General features: G+C 46.7%; 11 non-coding genes and 5 pseudogenes across 11 annotated transcripts; all 16 read right to left on the bottom strand.

Annotated features, from left to right (window-relative positions):
• Positions 1 to 50: 50 nt before the first annotated feature.
• Positions 51 to 170, bottom strand: LOC138542609 (5S ribosomal RNA; annotated as a pseudogene).
• A 99-nt stretch (positions 171 to 269) lies between these two features.
• LOC138537527 (5S ribosomal RNA) lies at positions 270 to 388 on the bottom strand. Its single transcript, XR_011285660.1, has one exon. It is a non-coding gene; the product is annotated as a 5S ribosomal RNA (ribosomal RNA).
• A 463-nt stretch (positions 389 to 851) lies between these two features.
• Positions 852 to 960, bottom strand: LOC138546481 (5S ribosomal RNA; annotated as a pseudogene).
• Positions 961 to 1,066: 106 nt separating this feature from the next.
• On the bottom strand, positions 1,067 to 1,185 carry LOC138549641 (5S ribosomal RNA). Its single transcript, XR_011293418.1, has one exon. It is a non-coding gene; the product is annotated as a 5S ribosomal RNA (ribosomal RNA).
• Positions 1,186 to 1,291: 106 nt separating this feature from the next.
• Positions 1,292 to 1,410, bottom strand: LOC138550326 (5S ribosomal RNA). Its single transcript, XR_011294081.1, has one exon. It is a non-coding gene; the product is annotated as a 5S ribosomal RNA (ribosomal RNA).
• A 106-nt stretch (positions 1,411 to 1,516) lies between these two features.
• LOC138549080 (5S ribosomal RNA) lies at positions 1,517 to 1,635 on the bottom strand. Its single transcript, XR_011292866.1, has one exon. It is a non-coding gene; the product is annotated as a 5S ribosomal RNA (ribosomal RNA).
• Positions 1,636 to 2,099: 464 nt separating this feature from the next.
• Positions 2,100 to 2,208, bottom strand: LOC138543578 (5S ribosomal RNA; annotated as a pseudogene).
• A 105-nt stretch (positions 2,209 to 2,313) lies between these two features.
• Positions 2,314 to 2,432, bottom strand: LOC138540908 (5S ribosomal RNA). The gene has a single exon (XR_011288933.1). It is a non-coding gene; the product is annotated as a 5S ribosomal RNA (ribosomal RNA).
• Positions 2,433 to 2,538: 106 nt separating this feature from the next.
• Positions 2,539 to 2,657, bottom strand: LOC138542407 (5S ribosomal RNA). The gene has a single exon (XR_011290390.1). It is a non-coding gene; the product is annotated as a 5S ribosomal RNA (ribosomal RNA).
• Positions 2,658 to 2,763: 106 nt separating this feature from the next.
• Positions 2,764 to 2,882, bottom strand: LOC138549079 (5S ribosomal RNA). Its single transcript, XR_011292865.1, has one exon. It is a non-coding gene; the product is annotated as a 5S ribosomal RNA (ribosomal RNA).
• Positions 2,883 to 3,345: 463 nt separating this feature from the next.
• On the bottom strand, positions 3,346 to 3,454 carry LOC138546480 (5S ribosomal RNA; annotated as a pseudogene).
• A 106-nt stretch (positions 3,455 to 3,560) lies between these two features.
• On the bottom strand, positions 3,561 to 3,679 carry LOC138548025 (5S ribosomal RNA). Its single transcript, XR_011291843.1, has one exon. It is a non-coding gene; the product is annotated as a 5S ribosomal RNA (ribosomal RNA).
• A 106-nt stretch (positions 3,680 to 3,785) lies between these two features.
• On the bottom strand, positions 3,786 to 3,904 carry LOC138550325 (5S ribosomal RNA). Its single transcript, XR_011294080.1, has one exon. It is a non-coding gene; the product is annotated as a 5S ribosomal RNA (ribosomal RNA).
• Positions 3,905 to 4,010: 106 nt separating this feature from the next.
• Positions 4,011 to 4,129, bottom strand: LOC138539994 (5S ribosomal RNA). The gene has a single exon (XR_011288053.1). It is a non-coding gene; the product is annotated as a 5S ribosomal RNA (ribosomal RNA).
• A 106-nt stretch (positions 4,130 to 4,235) lies between these two features.
• LOC138538759 (5S ribosomal RNA) lies at positions 4,236 to 4,354 on the bottom strand. The gene has a single exon (XR_011286848.1). It is a non-coding gene; the product is annotated as a 5S ribosomal RNA (ribosomal RNA).
• Positions 4,355 to 4,818: 464 nt separating this feature from the next.
• Positions 4,819 to 4,927, bottom strand: LOC138543577 (5S ribosomal RNA; annotated as a pseudogene).
• Positions 4,928 to 5,000: the final 73 nt, after the last annotated feature.

Genomic DNA, 5,000 nt, shown 5'->3' with positions numbered 1-5,000 from the left:
TTGAAAGGCAATTGAGAAATGGCTCACTTCCTGAACTTGGAGTACAAAAAAGCCTACAGCACCTGGTATTCCCAGGCGGTCTCCCATCCAGGTACTAACTAGGCCCGACACTGCTTAGCTTCTGAGATCAGACGAGATCAGGCGCATTCAGTGTGGTGTAGGCTCTGGGCCTAGTGAGTGTTGTACTTTTAAGCATCTAGTCGGCTAGACCTTGCAGTTTTAAAAGGCAATTGAGAAAGGGCTCACTTCCTGAACTTGGAGCACAAAAAAGCCTACAGCACCTGGTATTCCCAGGCAGTCTCCCATCCAGGTACTAACTAGGCCTGACACTGCTTAACTTCCGAGATCAGACGAGATCGGGTGCATTCAGTGTGGTGTGGCCGTAGGCTCTAGGAATGCTAAGAATATTACTCTTATGCATTTGCATTTAGTAAGCTAAGCCATGCAGCCACTTGCAACATGATACCACGCTCATCGCTCGATCAGGCTCGATCAGGCGAGATATATAAGACTGGTGGGCCCATTCAGGACTCCTATGTCTGGTAGGATAACTTTAATTCATCCATCCTGTGTCTGTTGCAGGGAGGTGGAGAGAACAATCAACACAATAATGGTTTTCTTTCATGCCTCTTGAAGGACTCAATATTCTCTGTACTGCATTACATGTGAAAGTCGATTTATTACCCATGAACACACTACCTGTATGCTAATTCTATGTAAAAAGGTAGCTCCAGCCCTCATGATGTTGTCCAACATTTCCGCTATAAAACGGGATACAATTATTTTGGAAACATACCAAATTTGAAAAATAATTGAGAAGTTGCGCAATTACTAATCATGGAGCACAAAAAAGCCTACAGCACCTGGTATTCCCAGGCAGTCTCCCATCCAGGTACTAACTAGGCCTGACCCTGCTTAGCTTCCGAGATCGGGCACATTCAGTGTGGTGTGGCCGTAGGCTCTGGGCCTAGTGAGTTTTGTACTTTTAAGCATCTAGTCGGCTAGACCTTGCAGTTTTGAAAGGCAATTGTGAAATGGCTCACTTCCTGAACTTGGAGCACAAAAAAGCCTACAGCACCTGGTATTCCCAGGTGGTCTCCCATCCAGGTACTAACTAGGCCCGACACTGCTTAGCTTCCGAGATCAGACGAGATCGGGCGCAATCAGTGTGGTGTGGCCATAGGCTCTGGGCCTAGTGAGTTTTGTACTTTTAAGCATCTAGTCAGCTAGACCTTGCAGTTTTGAAAGGCAATTGAGAAATGGCTCACTTCCTGAACTTGGAGCACAAAAAAGCCTACAGCACCTGGTATTCCCAGGCGGTCTCCCATCCAGGTACTAACGAGGCCCGACACTGCTTAGCTTCCGAGATCAGACGAGATCGGGCGCATTCAGTGTGGTGTGGCCGTAGGCTCTGGTTCTTGTGAGTTTTGTACTTTTAAGCATCTAGTCGGCTAGACCTTGCAGTTTTGAAAGGCAATTGAGAAATGGCTCACTTCCTGAACTTGGAGCACAAAAAAGCCTACAGCACCTGGTATTCCCAGGCGGTCTCCCATCCAGGTACTAACTAGGCCTGACACTGCTTAACTTCCGAGATCAGACGAGATCGGGTGCATTCAGTGTGGTGTGGCCGTAGGCTCTAGGAATGCTAAGAATATTACTCTTATGCATTTGCATTTAGTAAGCTAAGCCATGCAGCCACTTGCAACATGATACCACGCTCATCGCTCGATCAGGCTCGATCAGGCGAGATATATAAGACTGGTGGGCCCATTCAGGACTCCTATGTCTGGTAGGATAACTTTAATTCATCCATCCTGTGTCTGTTGCAGGGAGGTGGAGAGAACAATCAACACAATAATGGTTTTCTTTCATGCCTCTTGAAGGACTCAATATTCTCTGTACTGCATTACATGTGAAAGTTGATTTATTACCCATGAACACACTACCTGTATGCTAATTCTATGTAAAAAGGTAGCTCCAGCCCTCATGATGTTGTCCAACATTTCCGCTATAAAACGGGATACAATTATTTTGGAAACATACCAAATTTGAAAAATAATTGAGAAGTTGCGCAATTACTAATCATGGAGCACAAAAAAAGCCTACAGCACCTGGTATTCCCAGGCAGTCTCCCATCCAGGTACTAACTAGGCCCGACCCTGCTTAGCTTCCGAGATCGGGCGCATTCAGTGTGGTGTGGCCGTAGGCTCTGGGCCTAGTGAGTTTGTACTTTTAAGCATCTAGTCGGCTAGACCTTGCAGTTTTGAAAGGCAATTGTGAAATGGCTCACTTCCTGAACTTGGAGCACAAAAAAGCCTACAGCACCTGGTATTCCCAGGTGGTCTCCCATCCAGGTACTAACTAGGCCCGACACTGCTTAGTTTCCAAGATCAGATGAGATCGGGCGCATTCAGTGTGGTGTGGCCGTAGGCTCTGGGCCTAGTGAGTTTTGTACTTTTAAGCATCTAGTCGGCTAGACCTTGCAGTTTTGAAAGGCAATTGAGAAATGGCTCACTTCCTGAACTTGGAGTACAAAAAAGCCTACAGCACCTGGTATTCCCAGGCGGTCTCCCATCCAGGTACTAACTAGGCCCGACACTGCTTAGCTTCTGAGATCAGACGAGATCAGGCGCATTCAGTGTGGTGTGGCCGTAGGCTCTGGGCCTAGTGAGTGTTGTACTTTTAAGCATCTAGTCGGCTAGACCTTGCAGTTTTAAAAGGCAATTGAGAAAGGGCTCACTTCCTGAACTTGGAGCACAAAAAAGCCTACAGCACCTGGTATTCCCAGGCGGTCTCCCATCCAGGTACTAACTAGGCCTGACACTGCTTAACTTCCGAGATCAGACGAGATCGGGTGCATTCAGTGTGGTGTGGCCGTAGGCTCTAGGAATGCTAAGAATATTACTCTTATGCATTTGCATTTAGTAAGCTAAGCCATGCAGCCACTTGCAACATGATACCACGCTCATCGCTCGATCAGGCTCGATCAGGCGAGATATATAAGACTGGTGGGCCCATTCAGGACTCCTATGTCTGGTAGGATAACTTTAATTCATCCATCCTGTGTCTGTTGCAGGGAGGTGGAGAGAACAATCAACACAATAATGGTTTTCTTTCATGCCTCTTGAAGGACTCAATATTCTCTGTACTGCATTACATGTGAAAGTCGATTTATTACCCATGAACACACTACCTGTATGCTAATTCTATGTAAAAAGGTAGCTCCAGCCCTCATGATGTTGTCCAACATTTCCGCTATAAAACGGGATACAATTATTTTGGAAACATACCAAATTTGAAAAATAATTGAGAAGTTGCGCAATTACTAATCATGGAGCACAAAAAAGCCTACAGCACCTGGTATTCCCAGGCAGTCTCCCATCCAGGTACTAACTAGGCCTGACCCTGCTTAGCTTCCGAGATCGGGCACATTCAGTGTGGTGTGGCCGTAGGCTCTGGGCCTAGTGAGTTTTGTACTTTTAAGCATCTAGTCGGCTAGACCTTGCAGTTTTGAAAGGCAATTGTGAAATGGCTCACTTCCTGAACTTGGAGCACAAAAAAGCCTACAGCACCTGGTATTCCCAGGTGGTCTCCCATCCAGGTACTAACTAGGCCCGACACTGCTTAGCTTCCGAGATCAGACGAGATCGGGCGCAATCAGTGTGGTGTGGCCGTAGGCTCTGGGCCTAGTGAGTTTTGTACTTTTAAGCATCTAGTCAGCTAGACCTTGCAGTTTTGAAAGGCAATTGAGAAATGGCTCACTTCCTGAACTTGGAGCACAAAAAAGCCTACAGCACCTGGTATTCCCAGGCGGTCTCCCATCCAGGTACTAACGAGGCCCGACACTGCTTAGCTTCCGAGATCAGACGAGATCGGGCGCATTCAGTGTGGTGTGGCCGTAGGCTCTGGTTCTTGTGAGTTTTGTACTTTTAAGCATCTAGTCGGCTAGACCTTGCAGTTTTGAAAGGCAATTGAGAAATGGCTCACTTCCTGAACTTGGAGTACAAAAAAGCCTACAGCACCTGGTATTCCCAGGCGGTCTTCCATCCAGGTACTAACTAGGCCCGACACTGCTTAGCTTCTGAGATCAGACGAGATCAGGCACATTCAGTGTGGTGTGGCCGTAGGCTCTGGGCCTAGTGAGTTTTGTACTTTTAAGCATCTAGTCGGCTAGACCTTGCAGTTTTAAAAGGCAATTGAGAAAGGGCTCACTTCCTGAACTTGGAGCACAAAAAAGCCTACAGCACCTGGTATTCCCAGGCGGTCTCCCATCCAGGTACTAACTAGGCCTGACACTGCTTAACTTCCGAGATCAGTCGAGATCGGGTGCATTCAGTGTGGTGTGGCCGTAGGCTCTAGGAATGCTAAGAATATTACTCTTATGCATTTGCATTTAGTAAGCTAAGCCATGCAGCCACTTGCAACATGATACCACGCTCATCGCTCGATCAGGCTCGATCAGGCGAGATATATAAGACTGGTGGGCCCATTCAGGACTCCTATGTCTGGTAGGATAACTTTAATTCATCCATCCTGTGTCTGTTGCAGGGAGGTGGAGAGAACAATCAACACAATAATGGTTTTCTTTCATGCCTCTTGAAGGACTCAATATTCTCTGTACTGCATTACATGTGAAAGTTGATTTATTACCCATGAACACACTACCTGTATGCTAATTCTATGTAAAAAGGTAGCTCCAGCCCTCATGATGTTGTCCAACATTTCCGCTATAAAACGGGATACAATTATTTTGGAAACATACCAAATTTGAAAAATAATTGAGAAGTTGCGCAATTACTAATCATGGAGCACAAAAAAAGCCTACAGCACCTGGTATTCCCAGGCAGTCTCCCATCCAGGTACTAACTAGGCCCGACCCTGCTTAGCTTCCGAGATCGGGCGCATTCAGTGTGGTGTGGCCGTAGGCTCTGGGCCTAGTGAGTTTGTACTTTTAAGCATCTAGTCGGCTAGACCTTGCAGTTTTGAAAGGCAATTGTGAA

Source organism: Ambystoma mexicanum, unplaced genomic scaffold (assembly GCF_040938575.1).
Source record: "Ambystoma mexicanum isolate Mex_15411 unplaced genomic scaffold, UKY_AmexF1_1 Mex_scaf10, whole genome shotgun sequence".
Classification (NCBI taxonomy): domain Eukaryota; kingdom Metazoa; phylum Chordata; class Amphibia; order Caudata; family Ambystomatidae; genus Ambystoma; species Ambystoma mexicanum.
Note: the sequence above shows the minus strand (reverse complement) of the source record. Positions and strands in the feature narration are given on the sequence as shown.